This window comes from Sapajus apella, unplaced genomic scaffold, assembly GCF_009761245.1.
Source record: "Sapajus apella isolate SASKATOON/1434 unplaced genomic scaffold, GSC_monkey_1.0 scaffold18, whole genome shotgun sequence".
Taxonomy (NCBI): domain Eukaryota; kingdom Metazoa; phylum Chordata; class Mammalia; order Primates; family Cebidae; genus Sapajus; species Sapajus apella.
Window position 1 is genome coordinate 10,165,757 of NW_022436958.1, and position 24,714 is coordinate 10,190,470.

A 24,714-nucleotide genomic window follows, 5' to 3' on the forward strand; every position below is an offset into this window, starting at 1 on the left:
TAGCAATATCATAATAATTTATCACTAAGCATTTTTGTTAAGTGTATACCTAAGTATTTCTTGCTCTAATGCTATTGAAAATGATGTAATTTTCTATTTCACTTTCCAGTTGTTCATGATTAGTACATACAAAAGCAGCTGATTTTTGTTCATTGATCTTATATATTTGTATCTACATTTAAAAATTTTTTTTGACCTCCTTATTTTGTTTCGTAAATTATTTAGAAGGATTTATTTACATTTCCAAATGTATGGGGGTTTCACACTTTATATTTTTGTGTGCTCTAGTTTTATGTGGGTTTTTTTTTTTCATTGTTGAGGATAGATAAATGGCTATTTTATATAAATATCCCACACATACTTGAGAAGAATGTATGATCTCTAACTGCTTCACACAACAGTAGTATTTTTCTATTTCATTTTCCAATTGTTCACCTAATATAAATAGGTTGATAAATAGATAGTTAGATACATACATACATAAATAGACATATCTTAATGTTAGAGCACGAAATATATTTGAACACATTTAAAGAACTGGAATAAATACACTATTTACTTATGCATATGTAATATGTATACTCATGTACATATGTTAACAGTTGTGTTTATGTTAATCCACTCTAGGTTATTAAATATATTATTTAAATGTTATTCGATGGCTCTATTTATTTTTTTCTGCCTAACCTGTGAATGACTGAAAGAGATCTCCTGTAACCTCAACTATGAAATTTTAACAATTTTTTCTTGTAGTTAAATCAATTAGTTCATATTTTGACTTTATAAAGAATAATATTTAAGTTTAAATTTGTTTGCTTTCTCTGTGAATATCTTTTTTGTTTGTTTGTTTGTTTGTTTTTGAGACAGAGTCTTGCTCTGTTGCCAGGCACCAGGCTGGAGTGCGGTGGCGCTATTTCGGCTCACTGCAACCTCCTCCTCCCTGGTTCAAGCAATTCTCCTGCCTCAGCCTCCCGAGTAGCTGGGACCACAGGTGTGCGCCAGCACGCCCAGCTAATTTTTGTATTTTTTAGTACAGACGGAGTTTCACCATGGTCTCGATCTCTTGACCTCGTGAACCGCCCGCCTCGGCCTCCCAAAGTGCTGGGATTACAGGTGTGGGCCACTGTGCCCAGCCGTGAATATCTTTAGTAATTATATATTGAGCCTCTTTATCCATCTTAATGCTTTTTTCTTTTTAAAATTTCTAATGTTATTTTTACTTTGTCTTACTTGTCCTAACTTTAAATTTATTTTTGCTGTGTTTCTAGTTTCCTAACTTCTCTGGTAATATGTTAGCACACTTAATTTTCAGGTTTACTTACCTTCAATTTCATATTTAATGCTATAAATTTCTTAAAGTCTATTTTCTTAAAGTCTATTTTAAAGTCTATTTTAACTGATATTAATACCACTACATCAAGGTATTTTGGAGACCATATTTATATTGTATAATTTAAATAATTTTACTTTTAACTCTTCTATGTATATATACTCAATAGCATATATAAAATATAATAGCATATATACATATACATATGTATGTATACATACTCACACACACCACACAAGTATAGTATGTCACCCTAAGACGTCATAATATTGATTATGACCTGTACTGTTTCTATTATTGTAGTAGAATCTTCTAATATTAGTTCTTCTATCATTATATGCTTATTAACTTCAGTCTATTATTATAGTCTGCTACAGAATGGTATTACATATCTCCTTCTGGTGAGGCATTTTCAACCAACTAATCAATTACAAAGAAGTATGAAAGTCTATGTATGTGACACATGAAAGTTCTTTAAATGCAGGCTATTTTATTAATTTTTATATCCCCAGCATCCAATATAATGCCTGTTTTCACTTGTATGAATGAATGGCTTTTGATTAAATAGAAATGAATAAAGGAGGTAAGAAAAGATGGCAGGAAGGGGGCAAGGGAGGGAGGAAAGGAAAAAGAAGGGAAGAAAGCAAGGAAGGGAAAAAGGGAGAAAAGGTAGGAAAAAAGCATATGATAAAGTCCTCAATTAAATGAAAACTCATTTCATGCAATATATAGATTACCTAGTAAAATTTGTAATATTGTATTTTCAAGTTAGTTACTCATTTTTAAGAGTTAAAAGATAAAGAGTTAAAAGTTAAAATAAAGATAAAAATCTTTATTGTGCATTCGTTAGTTTTATTGAATGATAGTGCATATACCTCTTTGGACCTATCTGTGAATCACTTTAGTTAGAAGTAAGGTAAAGGTTTAATAAATGCAAGTTTGAGTACGGTTTCAAAATAGTCTCATTAAAATGTACCGTGTTATCTGTTTAGTGTATTAAGTCTACATGGAATGATGATGTATGGTGGGAAAGGCGGTAAATTGTCAGGCTTTTTTGGGTGGATTCATAACCCTTCATTGTTATACCTTTATTTGCCATAATTATTCATTATACCCACAGCTCATAAATAACAGTTTATAATTTTTGCTGATAAAAAGAGACCCATTGGTTAAGATATAGCCCAGTTAGGATTACTTCTATTTAGTTTAATAATAAATATAATCTAAATTTAATATCTGATTTTAACATTTCAAAGATATTCTGGAGATCCTACAATAATTGTTTCATACATTCATGTTTTACAAGATTTTCTGTGTCATATCTTTTTGAAACTGATGTCTATAAATGATATACAAGTGGACAGGGTGATGTGAACCCACAAAAATGTTAGTATTAATAACACAATTCGTGTCTGTCAAACTAAAATAGAATTGCAAAATTCCATCAATGTCATTAATCAATTTAACACATTTGGGATGGTAAAAAAACCCTATCAATGAAGCCCTGGTCGATTCTGCTGACTGTATATTGGGGTGCGTCCTGTTTTGCCATTAGTATTAACCTTTGGTTTTTCTTGAATCTATGAGCTGGCAGTTCTATTCAAATAGCTGAGACCCAACCTACTTTAAAGATAAATGAAAGTCGTCAGTGGGCTAAGAAATTCTAGATCTTTAAAGCCTATATCAAAACAGGTGTGAAAAATAATAGTAGTGTTTCTTTGGAGTCTGTAGTTTTAGCTCTTATTCTAAATGTTATGTAAGAATTGAAATTAGGATTTCCAAGAGATACCTGTATGCCCATATTTATTGCATCATTACTCACAATAACCAAGATAGGAAAACAACCCAAGTGTCCAAGGATTGATCAATGGATAATAAAATGTACTACATATATAAATGGAATATTATTCAGTCTTAAAAAAAAAACCCTGCCATTTGTGGCAACACAGAGGGACCTGGAGGATATTATGATAAATTACATAAGCCAGTCATAGAAGGACAATATTGCATAATTGCACTTATATGAGGTATCTAAATTGTCAAACTTATAGACACAGAGAATGTTAAAGTGGTTGTTAGAGGCTAGAGGGTGTGGGAAGTGGCAAGTTGTTATGTAGCAGGTATAAAGTTTCAGTTATGCTGGATGAAAAAATTCTAGACTTCTGCTGTACAGCACAGTGTCTATAGTTAACAATAGGGTACTGTGCACTTTCTTAAGACGGTAGATCTCATGTTAAATGTTCTTAACGCAATGAACAAAGAAAAAACAAAACAAAATGAATACAAGGAGATTTTAAGAGATGTTGCTATGACTATTATCTTTATTATTATTATTATTATTATTATTATATAATTATCATTATTTTTGAGATGGAGTTACACTCCTGTTTCCCAGGCTGGAGTGCAATGGCAGGATCTCAGCTCACTGCAACCTCCACCTCCTGGGTTCAAGCAATTCTCCTGCCTCAGCCTCTGAAGTAGCTGGAATTACAGGCATGTAGCACCATGCCCAGCTAATTTTGTATTTTTAGTAGAGACGAGGTTTCTCCATGTTGGTCAGACTGGCCTTGAACTCATGGCCTCAGGTGCTCTGCCCGCCTCGGTCTCCCAGGATTACAGGCGTGAGCCACCACGCCCGGCTGGATGCCTATTTTCTTGACTGTAGTGATGCCACCCTGGGTGTTTGCATATGTCCTACCTCATCAAGTTGGACACATTAAATATAAACAGTTCTTTGTATATCCACTTTACTTCAGTAAAGCTGTTAAGAAATGAATGAATAAATAAATGAATAAAAGGCTATTGAGGGCAGATACAATTCCTAGCGCAATGCCTTGTGTTTCATAAGCACCCAATTACTACCATTCCAATTTTGATTCAGTTCACACATAATTTACCATTCGCTTGTAATATACTATTCTGTTCAATCATTTAAGAAACACTAATATATATATGTTATATATATATAATATATATAACATATATATATTTCAAATAACTTTTTTAATTTTTTGCAATTCCAAGAAATATAACCATAAATTTATGATCATTAGTCTTAAATATCTTTCAATATTTTTAAAGATAGGAATTGTCATTAAAACACTATTTACATAATAATAATTCCTTTGAAAATACTTACACATTTGTACCCTGTTTCTCAGAACCTACTGATATCATTTGTTTCTCATAGCAATTCTGTGAGTTTGGCTGGTGTCACCAAAAATTTCTATATTTTGCTGAGGCAAAAGATATTCAGAAGAGTTAAATAATTTGTTCAAAATTATACATATCTAATAAAGACAGGCCTTATGATTCTAAGCCCATTACACCTTTCACTACAACATGCTTACTGTATTTATCTCATAAACTTCAGCAGTCTTAGAACAGACTTTTCCTTACATTATTTGATCTGGCATAGTCCAGTCACAATCTGTATGGTCCTTTTTTCTTGAAAATTTCAATAATTCATGCATTTATAGGCAGGTTTTTGTTGATTACGTCTTCCATATTTATTACTAACAATAGGGGATTTTATTTTTCATGGCAGCACTATCTGTGACAATTAAGAGTCAAAATGCTTATAAAAAGCATTTATAAATGTAATATATTTTTTAGGTTCTTTCTTCTTCTAAGACAAACCTGAGTGTTTTCTTCACTAAAGTTGCAAATGTAAAAAAATATATATATTGTTTTCTATTTCGTCTCTTTTTTTTCCCCCCAGCATTTGGCATTAGAGGCTTTTCTGGAGTTTTGTTACTATAGAAGCACTTTGGATCATAATTTATGAGGTAGGTTGAATCAGATAATAATGTATGCCATTTATACTTTATCATACTCACATAGCTTTATGGGTGTGTACCTTAGAGGCAGAGAGGCAAATTTTTATTAACACATGTTTATACATAATTGACCAATTGGGAAGTGGTAAGAAGTAATGGCTGTGATTTACATAGACTTAGAAATGTCTTAGAGCACCTCACCCTGTCTGGAGCCCCCGCTGTGACAGATGAGCCCATGCCTGTGGGGGATGACAGCATGCTATTTATGGCATTTCCTTCTGAGACAATTAAGTAACATATGCCAGGACCATAGGGATTATCTTTGAGCTACACAGTATGTAACTCTATCTGAAGAGAAACATAATATTTTACAAATTTGACAAACCATAAGAAAGCTTAAATTAGTTCACCCATTTTTATAAATGCAATAACTTTTTTGTGCCTTACTAAGATTTATCTCCTGATAACAGTATAAAACATTAACAGTATATATATATTATTCAGAAAACATGGCATATTTACTTTGTGGGGGTGTGATGTTCATAATGAACATAGCCCTCTTATTTTAACAACTGCTTTTTCTTCCTTTATTTAAACTAAGTCAAATGGAAAAGTTGGTTCATTGTAGAAATAAAACTAATTTCTTATGCTATTGCACTATTACCCTGCATGCTGCAGTTTGGAAAAGATGATGGGGTGACTGGGACTAATGAGGACTAAGGAAAGGAGGAATTAGATGTCAGGACCCAAACCCTATTGTATCCTTTTCCTAAGAAACATAGTGACTCGGCCGGGCGCGGTGGCTCACGCCTGTAATCCCAGCACTTTGGGAGGCCGACGCGGGCGGATCACGAGGTCAAGAGATCGAGACCATCCTGGTCAACACGGTGAAACCCCGTCTCTACTAAAAATACAAAAAATTAGCTGGGCATGGTGGCGTGTGCCTGTAATCCCAAGTACTCAGGAGGCTGAGGCAGGACAATTGCCTGAACCCGGGAGGCGGAGGTTGCGGTGAGCCGAGATTGCGCCATTGCACTCCAGCCTGGGTAACAAGAGCGAAACTCCGTCTCAAAAAAAAAAAAAAAAAAAAAAAAAAAAAAAAAAAACATAGTGACTCAATGCAGTGCTATGCTTATTGAGAGCATTTATATGGTCCAAACTATGGCCTCCAGGCAGTTTAGGTGTATTGTTTCTATTTTAGTATAGAAGCCATTGAGGTCTAGTGAGATTTATCTAAAAAATCAAGTTTCGATGGGAAGTTGATTACAAATTAGAAATTACACATTAGGAAATGCTGGGATTAAATCGACCACTACAAGTTAACAAAGTAACTGGTTTTTAGCACAATTGTCTCATGAGGTTTACAGGTCTCCATAGTCTAGTTCATTTTCTTGGCACAATATAGTAACTCAAGAAGTATTTGTTAGACGCATGAATAGAGAGGAAAAGTTGTTCTTCTGGATCTCTTCTCAGATTTCTTGTCTCACTCAAATTATTTGTGATCTGATTCTTCTTGTGTTTCAGAAGTTCATGCTGCACACCCATGGCCTTCTACAAGTAATGACACTTGTAACTCTTGGCAATCTATGTTGAGGTGTGTATGGGGTCATTATTGGTAAATGATTTTAATTATGACCTAGTTTTTAAAGACCTCTATAAAGACCAATTTCTAGAAATTGTTAAAAATAAAAAAGCAAAAACAAAGAGGAAGAGGAAGGAAGGAAGGGAGGGAGGGAGGGAGGGAAGGGAAGAAGGAAGGAAGGGAGGAAGGGAGGAAAGGAGAGAAAGAAAAGAGGGAGGGAGGGAAGGAAGGAAGAGAGGCAGGGAGGGAAGGAGGAAAGGAAAGAAGGAAGGAAGTAAGGAAGGAAGGAAGGAAAGAGGGATAGAGGGAAGGGAGGGAAGGAGGGAGAGAAGGAATAGAGAGAAGAAGGGAAGAAGGAAGGGAAGGAATGAAGGAAGTAAAGAAGGAAGGAGGAAAGGAAGGAAGGAAGGAAGAAGGGAAGGAAAGGAAGGGAGGGAGGAAAGGAGGGAGTGAGAAAGGGAGCGAGGGAGCAAGAAAGGAAAAAAAGAGGGAAAGAAGGACAAGTAAATGTGAAAAAGCAACTGTAAAAGAAGTTAATTGACTTTCCTGGCTCCCAAGAAGTTCTTGTTTGGTCTTTCAAATGGTATCAATTTTGTAACTACTTTATAACAACTTTAAGCCTTAAGGATGTATATACTACATTATTACTTATGATACTACAGTAAAATGTTATGCCTATTTTGCCAGTTGAACAGGTGAGGGACCATGAGACTGAGTGGTAAAGCAATGACAATATTAGATTTGCCTATCAGGCCCATAGATCTTACAGTGGGCTTTGTTGGGTTTCTGATAACTTGATATGTAAGAATACTTGTATTTATATAGTACTTTGCCATTGATAAATTATTTTATACATATACATTAATCTCTGTCTCACCTTCTTTAGCAGCAATTTTTGGCTAGAATCCATGCTTACAATTCATCAAATAAAGAAAGAACAAATTCTTTCACTTTGTGTTGTTCAAAAATCCACCCTACATGCATTGTTTATTCCTCCTTCCCTTCTTCTATCTTTATTCTGTCTTTCTCTCTTTTTTCTCTCTCCTTCCTTCTACACATATAAATTCAGTTTCTTTTCTGAGGCAGACCCTGAAGTAAACACTACTCTCCTTCATGCAGGCAACTCTGGACAGTTCCTCCTGGTCCTCCAGAACCTAGACCCTTATAATCACAGCACTCCTTTGATTCCACAATCCCAAACGTTTTCATACAGAAGAATAAGACAAAGTGGCATAGAAAATATTTATTGGTTAAGCTTCATCGTCATTGATTTTCAATTCTATGTCTCCTCCCATCTCCTGAAGATGGGAACAAGAAAAAAAACAGAATCAGGCTAGCTGTATATACAACATCTATAGTGGGTGAAAAAGAGAAATGTGTAGTTATGTTAAAAATCATAATTTGTTGAAAATAATACATCAAACACTGAAGTTAGAGAGCATTGTAGTACCTGGCATACTGGTACAAATACAGGGTCTTTTACAAATATGACATCACGAATGTTGTCCCTCATATGTTAGCCACTTAAATAAGTGGATTCCCATCAATTATTTCTAATTATATGCACATTTATCCAATTAACAAAAGCTGACAATGATGTAGTCTTGCAAGATAGGGTTTCATTTTCCCAGCATTTTTCACTCTTCATTTTCACTCTTTTTCAATAGAAGCCTTTCTTATTTCTAATAATTACTTTTGTGTTAACAAGATTAAACTTCCTAAGAAATAATAACTCAGTTGAGAGGCTAGATACAATGCCTAGGAATACTTGGATTGTAAGTAATACACAGTAAATGTATTTATTGAACGATATTTGGGGCTCTCAAGGTTGTAGGAAGAATGGAGAAACAGTACTGGACAACGGTCAGAAAAAAACATAGCTCTGAAGGCTGTAAAGTGGGAGGCTCAGCTATCAACACTCCGCTGGAACAGACAGATCAGAACAGAGTCTTCCATTAATTATTCAACTCTTTTTCTATTGAGTCCCTTGAGATACAAGACCCAGCTAGGGCCATTCAGCTGACTCTAGAACAGGGTTTAGTACACTGGCTACCAAGAGAGGGCAGCAAGGTTTCCCCTTTCGGCTTCTAAAGTGGGCGGGAGATCATGGTCTTGAAGCTATTGTGGTAAGGGTGCTGGAGGCAGTGACAAACCCTAAGAGAGAAAGAGAGGTGGATATTAACAAAAAGGACTATTCTTTAGAACCTATAAAAGATAAGTATAATGCAAAGTGAAAGTAAACTTAATGTAATTATCAGAGTGCAGCTCTGACTTAGGGAGGGAGAGCATGGAAGGTACCAGAAATCAGAGATCGTTAAAACAGTGTAGAATCCCAATTCAGAGTCAGCCAAAGACAGCCTGTCATTTACAGTAATAATTTTATTGACAATTAATCTGATGTGTGGGATGTTATGATTTTAAAATTGCCACCAGATTGTTTCAAAGAAGGACTCAGATCCAGTTTTGTGGTATCTCTTTCAATGATTATTCATATTTCCCCAAGATAACTGGCTCATCACGAAAGACAAAACTTTTTACAGGCCCTCTCCACACTTCTTCAGTGCTGCTGATGCATTTGTAGTCTCACTCGTTGAGTCCTCAAGAACTCCAAAGCAGCAACCAAAGGAGACCTGCTGATCACAATCAATAATGTGCTGGGGGAATGCACGTAATAGTTAGGTTTACACACAAGCCCAAAGTTTAATTATTTTAATTAATTGACCCTTTAATAACTGGATATTAAACTATTAGTTTAAAAAAATTCTTAATTTTCAATGGCTATGTTGTAATTGTAATTCATTTCATGGGAATGTTCAAAATGCTTTAGCTCTTTATAAGCCTTTCTTTACTCCTCTAAACTGACACAATATCTTCTGTTTCTAGAAACTTCTTTTGTGTCTAGCCTATGTGAGCTTGAGTCAGGAAGTATGCTTTACTTTTGTTGGCATATTTGATTTCTCTCTCTGTCTCTCTCTATGTATACATATATGCCATGTAAGCACATTGACATGCTGAAGAACTCCGTTCACTCACCAACAGTGTTCAAGCAATAACCTCTCACTAGAATAACAAAAATATTGAACACTCATGAAAAACTCTCAAAGATACAACAGTCCAAAACAAAATGACAATTTGCAGTATTGAGAAAATTATTTATTTTTGGCCTTTTAAGCAAAACATTAAAAGTATATAATGTGTAGAGAACAGTTTCTCTCCTACTCTGAGGACATGTACATTGCTACAATCACATTACAGGGAAATTTATCAAAATTAAAAGCAATTATAAATGTCCCTGTCCCTTGACTCAGGAATTCCATTTCTAGGAATTTATTCTACAGAAATTCTGTTACCAGTGCATAAAATAAAAACATGCCGATTCATTAGAACATTGTTGGTAATATCAGAAACTGGAGCCACTGCTCTACATCTTCTTGTAAGTGGCCTAAGGTGATGTTTGGAAATGGTTCACTATTCACTGGATCCAGAAAATCTGACACAGTCTTGCATATCAAGAAATTCAAATTGTGTTCACTTAAGAGCAGTCGTGAAACTGCCCAGGACATCAATGATATGCATGTGCAAAAGCCAGCAAGTTACTGGAAAGATGTCACATTACAGAAACAGCGTATACCATTCCAACATTACAATGGTGGAGTTGGTGGGTATGCCCAGGCCAAACAGTGGAGCTGGACACAGGATAAGTAGCTTTAATTTTTGCTGTACATGTTTAAATATGCAGAGAGTTATGCTGAACTTAAAGGTTTACATGCAGATTCTCTAGTTACTGAGAATATTCAGGTGAACAAAGCACCTAAGAAATGCCTTTAGACTTACAGAGCTGATGGTCAGATTGACTCATACATAAATAAGCCTCCTTGCCATGTCAAGATGATCCTTACTGAAAAGGAACAAATTGTTTCTTAACCAGAAGAGAAGGTTACACAGAAGGAAAAGATATCCCCAAAGAAACTAAAGGAACAAAAACTTATGACATGGAAATAAATTCAGCATAAAATAAATGCAATTAAAAGTGAAAAAAAAAAACAAAACTGGAAACAACTCAAATGTCCAGCAATAAAGTAGTAACATAATGAGTGTGGTATATTCTTATAATAAAATGCAGCTTTTAAAAGAAATGAAACAGATCTCAATGTACTGATTTGGAAAGATGGCCAAGATATACTATAAAGTATAAAAACTACACTAATAGTACATATAACTATATTATATCATCTATATGCCTATATATGTAAAGAAAATATTTCATAGAAATACACAGAAAGCTAAAATAAAAATGTTCTCTGAGAAAAGGATTCAGTATATTTCTTCATTTACATTGCTATATTTTTTAACCTTTTCAATACACATGTATTATATTTACGATCAGAAAGTGTAAAAACAAAACAGGTATTATAGTGTAAAATAAACAAATCAGGTTAATAGGCAATGAATGCAATGTGTTTCTAATTTTGTTAAAAAATAAGATTGATTAAAAACTGTTAGTAAGGTATAATCAAAATTTAACTGTGTTTGTAGGCGAGGGAAACTTTTGTTGTCTATGCTTCTCTGTATTTCTAATAGAATTGTAGTGTTTCTATAATGATAAAAATATATAACAGCACATCAGTTTATAAATTATTTATTATTATGCATGTTATGGAGTTTTTTTTGTTTATTTGTTTATTTGTCATTGTTGTTGTTTTTGGACGGGGCCTTACTCTGTCACCCAGGCTTGAGTACAGCAAAATCTCAATAGAAGAATAGCCTTACTAGACAACTTAAACCTTTGTACTGAAAATATTCCTTAAGTGCTAGTCAGGCTGAATTTAAAAGTATATGCTACGAGTTGGAAAAATAGAAGTAAGAGTCAGACTTCTTATTAGGTAGATGTTGGAGAAGAACCAGCATTTTAAATCTTAAAATAAAACAAGTTCTTGTGGACCATGATTTTAAACTAAGAACCCAGGCTTAATTAAAGTACAATTAAAAAGGAAAAACAAAATAAAATCATGTACATAAAGAATGCAATAAGATTATCTCCTTCTGAATTTATCTCTCTGAAATAATTAATTAGGATGGACTGTAGCATGGTGAAAATATATATAGAAAAGAGGAGTGTGTGAAGTCCAAGAAGCAAAACACAGTGATGTCAATAAAGTCAATAAAATCAAATGATTTTAGCATTTCCAACAAAAGATGCAATGATTTTCTCCTCTAGTAGAGAGATTAAGCAAATGTAATTGCGACAAATTAAAGACCAATAGCCTTCTTACATAAAGAGTTTCTTAAATACAACAAAGAAAAGGTAACCTGAAAGATGTATTTTTAAGTGGTTAATTTAGCAATGTGCTTGAGAAGAAATGCACACGATGTTAAGTGAAGATGAAAAAAAAATCACTCATAAGATAATACAAGCAAAAACAATTTTATTTCTTTCATACTCTTCCATAATATTGGAAACACATGCATGTCTGTGATAATATCCAAGGTAGAGGGAAAGACAATCTGGTGGGAGAAAAATTATGTAAGGTTCTCTATAGTAGCTACCAAAATCAAGAAAAACATAATTCAACCTAGAAACTACATTTCTATGCATCTACCTTAACAAGTACACATGCATGTACAAAGATACAGATTTGTGCATTGGTAGAATAACCAAATATTAGATGCCACCCAAATGTCTATCAACAAGTTAACGATTTCATTAATACAATGTAGTAATCCACATAATGTGAAATACGATCTGTACGTATTAAAATAAAAATATCCTTAAAATGTTACTAAGTAAATAAAAGCAATCTGAAACTTAATAACTATTTTATGATTCCATGTATAATAAGAAATATAGCTATATTTTAAATGTACTTAGATACTATCAACTAGGAATTCAGATCAATTTTTTTGAAAAAGGAAACATAAATAGCAACTGCTTAAGCAAATAGCGGCTTACTACTGTTATTCAGAAAGAAATGCAGAGATAAAGTATTCAATGTTGGAATAATATCACCAGGAATCCAACTTTTTGTAGTTTTTTTTTTTTTTTCAGGGTGACCATTGGCATTGTGTTTACAAAACAAGCTGCTGCCAGCCCAACCTTTACTTCAGGCTCCCAGCATCTTGACAGAGCTCTTGGCAGAAAAAAGAAAGACTTGTGTAAAGGGGAGCAGGTGCACTAAGTGTGTCCCATTTTAAGAAGGTTCTCCAAATACTAACATAATTATTTCTGCCTACATTCATTGCCCAGAAGGACATCACACCCCTTTCTTCAAGGAAGTTGTTGGGGAGATTTTTTTCTCAATTCTGAGACACTGAATAACAACTAGGCAACCTGTAGCCTTCCCATACATAGCATACAAGAATATTAGAGGAAAATAAATGTCTGGACAGTTCTCACTAACAACATCAGTTGCATCTGGGAAAACACTGGGTTATTGGAGTTTGAGAGCTGAAAGGGGATGAGAAAGGTAAGGACATCAAGAAAAAGTACTTTGACATTTTACGCTATATTTTTGTTGAAAAACTTGGCAACAAGAAGAGATTTTTGTATTGCTTACATAAAGTAAATAAAAACTTATTTGTATTGTATAGTATTTGAAGGCTGTAGAAAAATCAAAAGCAGTAATTAAAATCACACAAAATTCCTTGTACTTTTACAGTAGATTTTGTGTATAATTTTTAAATTATATATAAACACCACACAGATAATGTACATGTTGAATTTTATTCATGATAAATATAGGTATCACATGGGTTTTTGAAAGAATATTATGTTTACAGGTTCTTCCCAGCAGATAGTATTTACCACTTGGTAGTCTTTCCAATTAATAAAATCTACAAAGTCAATTTTCAATGAGCTTCAAGGATGTAGAAATACATTATTTAAGTCGCTTGGAATAAAAATCATCATTATGTTAATATAAGTGGTTTTGCTTTGAGGAGATATTTGTTTGGTAACCCATCTATAATGCCTCAACTGCGTAAATAGATAAAGAATTTTAGTTCATAATTTAATAACTTGTGACTATAATTTATATTTTAAAAATCAAAATCTCATGCTACCAGAATTTGTTACCCAGTAAAAATATGTTTTTTTACCCAGTAAAAAGATGTTTTAATGTTTAATGTGATAATATCAGCTGCAGAAAATATGTGAGAGAGATATCTTTTTAACCAAGATTGCCATAAATACTTGTGGTAATGTTAACATAAACTATTAATCCCAACACTAGGTTATTTTTCTTCAGTTTGGGTTGTACCCATTGGAGCCAGTATAAAGGTTGTGACAAACGCATAGTGACATGTTATAAAGTCTCTGTCACCTGTTTCTACTTTTTTCCTTCCTCCTCTTGTTTTTTTAAGACAACATTTAAATATTTATTTCTAAATGTTTCTCTACCTGTTAAACTAGTTTTGAAAGGATCCACTAAAACTGTATCATGTTTCCCCCTAACTTCCCAACCATCCTCATTATCCAATTCAACCCCTAACACAAAAGAAAAGGAGTGCAGGGACTTAGCCCAAGAATTGTCTCTCTACTATTAGCCTGAGAGGGAGGATGAATTTAAATCCAAGGGAATTTGTAAAGACCGTGTATCTGGGTAATTTTGGGTCTGGCCATGTGTGGAAGAATGAGCCTCTAGGATACAGTTAATAAGGAAAAGTGGTAAGAACTGTGTGATCAGTACTTGATAAAGTAGCACAGACTAGGCAGTTGCTACACCATGGATTTATGTATTAATTAATCTTAAGTCAATTATATATTGTAGCTTTTTTAATTTCAGGTAGGAAGAATGTGTGCATAGGTGTCTGGGTCTGTGAACTGCTTATTCCGGGAAGACATAGGAAACTAAGCCATTTCTTCCTCCATAGTCACATTAGAGAAAAAAAAAAAAAAAAGAAAGAAAAATGCAATATACTCCAAAAATATTTACCTTATATTTGTTTATCATAGAAAAATTTAAATTTGCATAGAATTTCTCTAAATTTAGCCACAAATATTTTCTTTTATGGAACTGCAATTAATTGGTACAAATGGAAACAGTAAAGAAAATGATCCTTTACTTTTATTTCTATCAATATTGTTTTCATTCTGAATTTTAATAATGGGATTATTGTTGTTCTGTGGGATATAATGTTCCTGCAAGTATGTTTTCAAGTGTTCATATTTAAAAAATTATAACTGGTTTAAAAACTAAATGCATAGAATTCTTGATAAGAAATTGAAAACATTTTTAAAATTTATTGACAAATTATTTTCACCAGTGTTCAACATTTTGAAGCAGAGTCTGGGGAATCAAATTAATACCTTTATTATTAATTGATTATTGTCTCATTTGTGTTTTAAAAATACATTTAATAATCTCATGATTAAAAAAAGTATTACTCAGAATGAATTCACATCTTATCCTTTAAGCTTGGACAGTGTCTTCAAAATCTATTGTAAATATTCATTTAACGCTTTTTATCTCATAGGTGAGAAAATGACATACTTTACCAATACTATATTTTTAACATGAGTGCAGTTACATCAATATTATTATAATTAATGATTACATCATGCTTTAGGAGGAAAGTACAGAGAAGGTTGGTATTAACATGCACGGTACACCATGTGATATCAATACTCATTTTACTGTTCAGATTTTTTTAAAGCTAATAGCTGTCAAAAATACCCATTATAGGCTAGTCTATAATTTGTAGAAGTCAAGTAATACATTTTTTTCTGAAGGTATAATGGATGCTCCATGGAGCAATTATTTTAGAAAGACAACTTCATCTCAGCTGTCTCATGCCAGCAGAACTATTTAAGAGCCTAAGATGCATAATTCAACACGGAAGGGCTGTCAGAGTTGAGAATACCTTTAAATTATAAAAACTTAGTGCCACGAGTCAGTTATAATTATAATGGAAATGTAGTTTTCTGTCATTTTATCGTGGCAAACATCTCTCAAGAAGCAATTTTGCATGTTAAAATATTTTGGCAAAGTGACTTTTGATTCCAAAGGGATACAGATTATCTGGTTTTATACCTGAATTTTTTTTTTCACAAATTGAGTTTAACAGCCTGCATGGCTTAAGATGGCAAACAGGAGTATTAACAGAATTCTATTGGAAAATCTTACAGAGAGTCCACTGGCTACAGTAACTCACAAAGGCAGGTCAGGTTATGCATAAAAATATATTATTTTAATAGCAAAATATGACAGGCAGTTCTTCATCGGACATTCAATTATTTTACATGGCAAATTTCTGAGTATAAAAATGGTTGCCATTGTAGACAGAGTCTCTTTTCCTAGCAAATATTTCCATGATTAAAAATTAAAGTAAAGGGTAATAATTTAAGATCTTCCTGGATTCTTAGGTTCTTTGCCTTTGATGGGTTCCCAAAACTTTCTGTTCTCCATATGGTAGCTCTTGTCTTCCTCCTCTTCTACAAAGTTTTTATTATTATGAGAGGTAAAAAGTAAAAATAAAATTATTTTAAGAAAATGAGCTAAAGAATAAATGCACAGTAGCATATATCATAAATTTCAAGTACTCTTGTAAATTCCAATAGATGGAATATTTAAATGAGCTCAAATTCCACAGTTCTTTCCTACCAATCTTGAATAACAGGACTTAATAAGACACTCAATTTTGCATACTGTCATCGAGAATAATTCCCTAGGACACCCTCAAAAATAATTCCCTAAGATAATGAGTATATTTCTTAACTTTATGTGTCCTCTTTTCATGTCAGCCATAGTAGTAAACTAATATTCTTTTATCCAAATAATTAGAATGAACTTTGGGTCCTTAATTTATTTCTAAAAATGAGTAGGCTGATTCAAATATTTTTGTTTCCTCAATCCGTTTATTGACTTCCTGCTATATGCATCAGTTTCTACTTTTTGTAAATAATAAAAATAATTTTCAATTATTAATATTTAATTGTCCATTTTTAATAAAACCAAGTCAAGCCAAAACTATGTTCATTTAAAGTTGACTGAGTATAATGTATTGCAATTCAAACTTGATTATATTTTCAATTCAACAAATGCTTTTTGGGTGCAAAATATATCTGAGGTATTTTCTGGACACTCAGGATTTATCAGTTAAAAGGAAAGAAAAAAAATATTTCCATCATGTGGTTTATATTACTTATCTCAAAAAGAGAGAAAATCCAGCAAGCTAAACACAAACTACAGATATAATTAATATATTTAATTGATATTATTTTATTATAAGGGCTTCAGCAGTTTCTTAAAATGAAGAAATAATTCAATAAAACCAAGGACTGTCTTATTCACATTTTTATTTTAAGAAGTATAGGAAAATAATTATCCTCACACATATGAAATACCTAAAACTAAGGACAAACTTATGTCTGAAAAGAAAGGGAACAAGAAAGGAAGAGAGAAAGTTACATTGTGTACTTATTTATGCTAGTTAGTTTAACTTTTGTTATATCATTTTATCTATGCAATAACATTGAGAAATGCTGTCCTCATTCTAAGGAAAAAACAGAATAAAAAAATATTAACTTTTCCAACAAATTGTAAGATATTTTAAGAGTAATTAATTCTATGTATTTCTAATTCTCCAACTTCTACCAAATTAGTTTTAAAATTTGTCACAGATTAAACAACCTGAAATTATATTTAGAGATTCATTAATTCATTTCTCTGCCTCCGGAGAGAATCTATTGTTACAAACTTAAAGAAATGAATTTTCCCTGTCTATTTTATATTATTTTTAGTTACACACAGAACACAATCTTATCTATTCTGCATTAAATTTTTTTTAACTTAAGCACATATGCACCTACATACACATGCACACTGCTTAATAAACATGCTAACAAGGATTTAAGCTAATATTGGAATGCCAAAATTTTCCCCTTGCTCCTTACTTTGCCTATTGTAATTCAAGATGATATAATACTTGCAATCAGTAACTGAATTTTTTTATAGAGAGATATGTTTTTTCATAGAGAGATATAGAAAAAGCTATAAATGCTGAATTCTTCTTGTCCATAATAGTACAATATTATAGACATTGTAATGTACCAATTTTTAAATCATTACCAGAATTAAATGTATTTTGCTAAAAAATTGAATGTAGTTATGGTATTATTTTATGGTATCACAGAGGTAATCGTTATCTAGAAAATAAGAAATAATGCATTACAGTAATGCACTACACATCTGATTACTTTTAGTATAATGCAGCATAATGCTTAAATTAATTCCAAGCAACTTCCTAATTTTATTTCAGTATAACCAGATTGCAAGTCAGAGGGAAGAAGAATAGAAAACATAGCCAATATTTTATTTGATTCATTTGGACTGAATCATGAACTGCTATAACACATGAAGATTCTGAAAATGTTAATTGCTTTAGAAATGAATTTAATAATTTGTCTTTACTCATCACTGTGAATAAACGAATGGAATTCAGAACTGACATAGAAACATGCAAAGTTTTATTTGTACAGTACTGGGGTGGAAGAACATTTTCAAGATAGAGTATGGAGGAGAGAGAAAAAAGAAAATAGAAAGAGGGTCAAAGAGAGAGAAATAGTTTAAAAAATAAAGAAGGGGTCAAGTTAATTTGCAGGGTAGTGTGAGCTTATTTGTGTGTTCAGCAAATTGGAAAACTAAATGAGCGAAGCTCCCAGCTTAACTTTGAGATTTACCTTTTTCTGTGTTCTTCTCTAATATAACAGTTCAAATGGGGACTTAAAATTAATGCAATAAATACAGACTTTTAATACAGTATTGCATTGTTTGGAATATCACATTAGGTTTTTCTAATGAGTCAACAAAATTTCTACATCGCCCCCTAATACTCTAAAATTAAGAAATTTAATAATAATTAATAATAAATATATGCATTTTAATAGAGGAAGAGTTAGTTGTACAACTTTTATGATACCAAGCTTTGTATTCAGCTCAAACTGTGAGGCAGAGTGTTCGTGGTTTGGGATCCCATAGATAGGAATCTTTCTTTTGAAGACACAGAGACATTTTGAAGCTGACTCATTATCATAACCAAGGCAACAATGTATCAATTTCAATCTGGGCATAAGATCTTGCTGAATATTACTAATAGATCTTTCTCTCTTTCTTCCTTTCTCTTCATCCAACTCTGCTTCTGCCTTTCGATTTCTCCCTCCCTTGATTTCTATCCCATTTATTCTCTACCTCTCAGATCATTAAAATAAAATTTAACCATTAGTTCAGTAGAATTAAGTATTCACATTTACTACCCTATGTCTGAAGGCATTAAAATTAGAGATAAACAATTTGTTATCCTGTTTTACTTCTGAAATTGACCTTAAAACACACTTAACCCCAGTTTCTTCAGTATTGTGATGCCATGGCATGTAAGTTTAAAAATATCAAATGACAAAAACACCAAAGACATTGTAGATAAGAGAGTGGTATTAAATCATAGAAAATTCAAAGGTGGTTGAAACACTTTGAATAACAATATTTGGATGACCTCTTAAACGAAGCACTGCCTTCCTACAACTTGATCATTATTCTTTGCCATACTCTTTCGTTTAAATAATCTAGGCACTTTCAAAGCTTATTTCTTCACAAGAATGCTTTTGAATTTTTTGAAACTCCAGAATAATATGTATTCAAGTAGAAAATTTAAGAAACATATAAGGTACAAAGGCAAACACCCCCAAATCACTTGATATCTCACTAATTCCCGCAAAATGACAAACACCATTCTAATAGGTTTTTCCATGTGTATATTATGTGTGGATATGGGCTAATATACTTTTTACACATCTAAGATATTTTTAAATAAGGATTTTGCAATGTGTACCGAGAAATCATGAAAGTGAAATAATGACTGTTTACAATCAGCATTTGGACGAATGGTAAGAGACAGAAATAACATTTTATTATTGAGAGGCAAACAGTGATGGAAATTATCTCTCAAACAAGTTCAAAGAATAGTAAAAAAAAAACAGGATGTAATGGTTGGGGAAAGGAAGAGGAGGCTGAATAGAACAGAGAAGGTGGCAACTGATAGGAACCTTAAACACTTAGTTTACTATTATTATTTGTGTTTGTTTTGGTTGGTGTCTGATTAAAAGAGGAGATGTTATAGATAAGGTGCGCTTGACGACTTTTTATTTTACATAGCTTTCTTTATATCTCAGAAATGATGTTTAGGATTTTCCCTCCCCTTTGACTCCACTTTCTTTGCTTCCCTCCATATGCATATACTTCTTAAGTCCACATAACTTTTTAATATAAATTGTAACAAAAATTATAAGTATCTAAACTCTCTTGTGACTCCAGCACTGGTAAAATAGTTATGTGGGCTGTGTTGAGGGAGCAGACCCATCTAAAGAGAACTTTATGCCAATCTATTGTTCTAAAATTAGCAGTTTTAACATGAATTTCATTTATGAGACTATGCTAAAGCCAGATCCCATCATCCCATCATAGCCAGGTTCAGCCTTTCCCTTTCTGCCTCTTTTCATGGAGACTTTATGATCTAAAAAAATGTCTTGGTCCACTATTCGTGAATTCTATTAGCAGAGGCATTCTTCCACTTACGTCAAGTTATACTGCATATAAATGGAGGATAAAAGGATTACCAGATTATAAATCAAACAAGAGTTTCTGGCAATATAAATCTCAGTTATGTCAGGCTCTTGTGTTAATGGAATTGCAGAATTCCATTGGCCAGTAAGAATTTAAATTCTGCGTTAGAGACCTCGCTAATTTCTCACAGGACTCCCTCAATAAAATATACTGAAAAATAAAGAGGAAGGCCTGCAAGCAAATTTGTATCAAGTCTTGAAATTATTTTCTAAGACAGTGCCAAAAATATTACTGGCATTTGAAAATGTATTGTCAACATCCATGCTGTGCAATTCTAAGACTTGTATTGAAACTTATTTAGTCACTTTAATCACTCAAATAAACGCAGCCAAATTGTATTAAATGCAAACTAAAAGTACATGTAATATTGAGATAAATGGGATATGTTAACCAATAGATTAAAATTCGGTAAAGTAGTATGTGGCTCAATCAAATGACTGAACTACTATGTTCAGGTTAATCAATCAATTCAGTCAGATGAGTGTGGTAAAATTTCTGTGTTTATGATTATGCATTTTTTGTATATATAAATGCAAAATTAACTGATATTTGGAATTAACATGGTTTAAGTAGTTGAGTTTTAATAATTAATAATTGATTTTATCTCTAAATGTGTATCTACTATTAATACACATGGTAGTATCAATATTAAAATTTATTAGAAAGTCATATTTAATATGTGACATTGATTTATTAAACATCTTTTTTTTTTTTTTTTTTTTTTTTTGAGACGGAGTTTTGCTGTTGTTGCCCAGACTGGAGTGCAATGGCACGATCTTGGCTCACCGCAACCTCCGCCTCCTGGGTTCAAGCAATTTTCCGGCCTCAGCCTCCCGAGTAGCTGGGACTACAGGCACGCACCATCATGCCCAGCTAATTTTTGTATTTTTAGTAGAGACGAGGTTTCACCTTGTTGACCAGGATGGTCTCGATCTCTTGACCTCGTGATCCACCCGCCTCGGCCTCCCAAAGTGCTGGGATTACAGGCTTGAGCCACCGCGTCCAGTTTAAACATCATTTTTAATATGTGGTGGTTATATAATGGAATGGTATTTGAGATGGTGAAAACAATCTTCATATATGGTAACTGTAAAACATTCCTGTTTCTTCAAAATAGTCTCAGTATATTTTAAGATATTAAAATATTCATTTATTAAACCTATATTTGCTAAGCATCAATAATATATGAAGGAATATGCTAGGTGTGGGATCATGGAACATAATAGGATATCGTGCCTATGCAAAAAGGGAGGACATATTGTTAAGGAGGCCCTTCAATAGCAATTGAAGCCAGTTCCTTTCCATGTAAACATCAATGGTCATAAATAATGTCTATATTTTTACTTTTATCCAAGTTCCCTCTAGGATTAAACATGTGACCTTCCATTGTCAGTTTGCACAAAACCCGTCCCCGATATTCTTTAATTTCATTTTCTGTAAGATATTTCCCTTTATTTCTCCTCTAATATTTAATGGTAGGCAAAGTGGAGAGGTCCCATCTATGGCTAACACAGAAGTACAATATAGCCTAGATCTATTAGTGCATAAGAACAGTGTTGCAGATGTCAAAAATTCATTATAGGAGAAAACTGTTGGAGTACAAACTTTGCTAACTTCTTGCTTCACTACACCTGTTTAAAATTTATTTAAAGCATGCTTAATAACACACTTTAAATCTGGGCAGAAAACATTCATTACTTCAGGTCCCATAATGAGTCTTGGATATAAAGTGTTTTTAAAGAATGGAACACTCCTGACTTAGGGTTTTCTACATTGTCTCCAGGCTGCAAAAGACTGCTTCTCTTAAAGCGCATCCTGGCACTGTGCCACACACTAGCAAATATTAAAAATAATATGACATAACAGTGAATGGAAAATGTTTTACAATAGGTTTCATAGTTTAAATATTTACAATGATTTTAGAAGCACAGACAATATTTTAACAGGCTTTAGAGGTTAGTTAACATGAACCTTCAGGAATAACAAAGAGCACATCAAGGATTGAAGATGATGAAAGCCATTGCAAGTAGAGGAAAGGTAATAGTCAATGGCATCACATTGGTGAAAATCATGGCGAGATGTATTACCAGAAGGTCCCACCATGTAGGTAGAGCAGAAAGGGACATGATGCAATTTATGATTTACAGGGCTGTCTTTACAAACAATATGAAATGAAGAACTGAGAAACTGAACCCAGAAAGAGAAGCTGAGAAATTATTGCAAAAATTCACATTAAAGATGTAGAATGTGGCAGTTAGAGTGGGAATGAAAAGGAGTTAGATTCAATAATTAGTTCAACAGAGGAACTGAGAGTGATGATTTCACTATTGCTCTGTACCATTATTTGTCTGTTAATGTAGGAATGCAAATGGCATAGGAGTTGACTGAGGTCAATATATTGACGCTGCTGCTTATTAGATGTGTAACCTTGTACAAGTTATTTAATCTTTCTAAAGTTTCAGTTTTCTTTTCAAAAATGTGAGGATAATAAATCTCTCTTTCATAGAATTTTGGAACTTAGCAAGCTATGATAATTTTTATATATTTCCGTTTTGCTGTAAGTAACTAAACCTGGACAGTGGTAGCAACTTTAGAAACAGCTGTTTTTAAGATAATATCGATATTTTGATTTTATCACTTTTTCAGAGAAATCATATGTTTGTGTGCATGTATGTGTGCCTTTGTGTTTATATATATGTGTGTACATATCTATATCACATTTGAAGTTGATTGGATTCTGTAAAATAATTGGAGGACACACATAATATATAATGGTGCTATTTGGGCTCCAAGTTGGGGGTTCTCAAACTTGGCTACCTATTGAACTCACCGGGAATTTGGGAAACAGAATGTCTGGGATTAAAGCTGAGCCAATGGAATTAGACTCTCTGAAAATGGAGTAAAGGAGTCATTTTTTAAAGGATCACAGATAATTCTAGCACACAGCTTAAATTGATAACTGCTGCTTAAAGTGTTACAGGTCAGCACTTCTCAAAATTGAATAGGCATAAAAATCACCTGAGAAACCTGTTGAAATGCAGGTTCCATAAACCTGAGATGGAGCCTGAGATTCTGCATTTCTGTAAGATCTCAGTGGCTGGCTTGTCACTGATGAGCAGACCAAACTGTGAGTAGAACAAACGTTGATGATTCAGATCAGAAATGCTTCTGTAGACCAAAATAGTGTGCTGGAGCTTGGGCCAAGGGATGTTGGATTTCAACAGCTGGTAAAGGATGGAGATTCCATTTCGGTCAGGTGGATCAAGAAGAACAAAGTGTACATCAGGGATGCACTGAGAACAACATGATGGATACACAGTCGATTCTGAGGAAGCAGTAGAAGATAAATCTGAAACATGAGGAGAGGATGAGCAGAGTGAGGCCTTGAAATCTCTGGGGAGATAACCAGGCTTTTACTTGCAAATGACAGTCTTCCTCTCTTAAAAAAGAGCCTGGGCAGGAGTTCAAATGAAAGTATATATTTAAAAGTAGTTATAACAATTGCAGTAACAAATATCATTCATTGATTTTATATATGGTAGACACTCTGATAAATAGTTCATGCTAATTATGTGGTTTTATTCTCATGACAGTGCTATGGGATAAGTACTATTATCCCATTTTATTGTTCATGAAACTTAAATAGGCAGAAAATCTGTGTCTCGCTCATGGGCATAAGGCTGATAATGAATTCAGACTTAATTAGCTAATTCTTTCATTCTTTGTCAGTTTTTCAGAAATTATACTATTCTGCTTTAAAACAAAAATAAAGTTACCAAGTTTACAATTGTGTATTCATATAATACTACAATGGAGTTTTAGTCCAAACTGAGTAAACTATTACACATTTATCCAAACTCAGCTAAAAAAGCAACAGTATCTTGCATGCCTTAGTCTGTGAAACCATATAATTCTCAATATGTGTCTGGGTTTATCCAGCATGGCTTAGAAAAGACACTTCTGAAAAATCATACCAATTTATTGATACTGGGATTATAAAACCTATTTGTGTTGGAGTGGATAGATCATAAAGAATCCTTCCTTAACTTGTTAGTTAGTACACGTATACTGTTCCAAGAATGTGAAAGACAAAAAAAAAAAAAAAGATAAAATTTTCTAGATAATCTGACTCAACGTATCTGTCCCCAAGGATTAAGAATCCAAAATTTTCACAGGTACTCTATGTAAATGTTATGGTATCCCAGAAACCCAGATTAAGAAACACGAATTTAGGTCAATGAATTCTGGCAAGTAGAGAGAATTTTAAGACATTTTTATTAATAGTTATTTGAAAAACATCAACAAACTAATAGGATGGTAGACATTCTTATCCTGAGTACTGAAGATTATTTTACTGTGTGCCATGTATAGTGATTATTTTAAAGTAATTACACAAAGTGTATCCTCTAC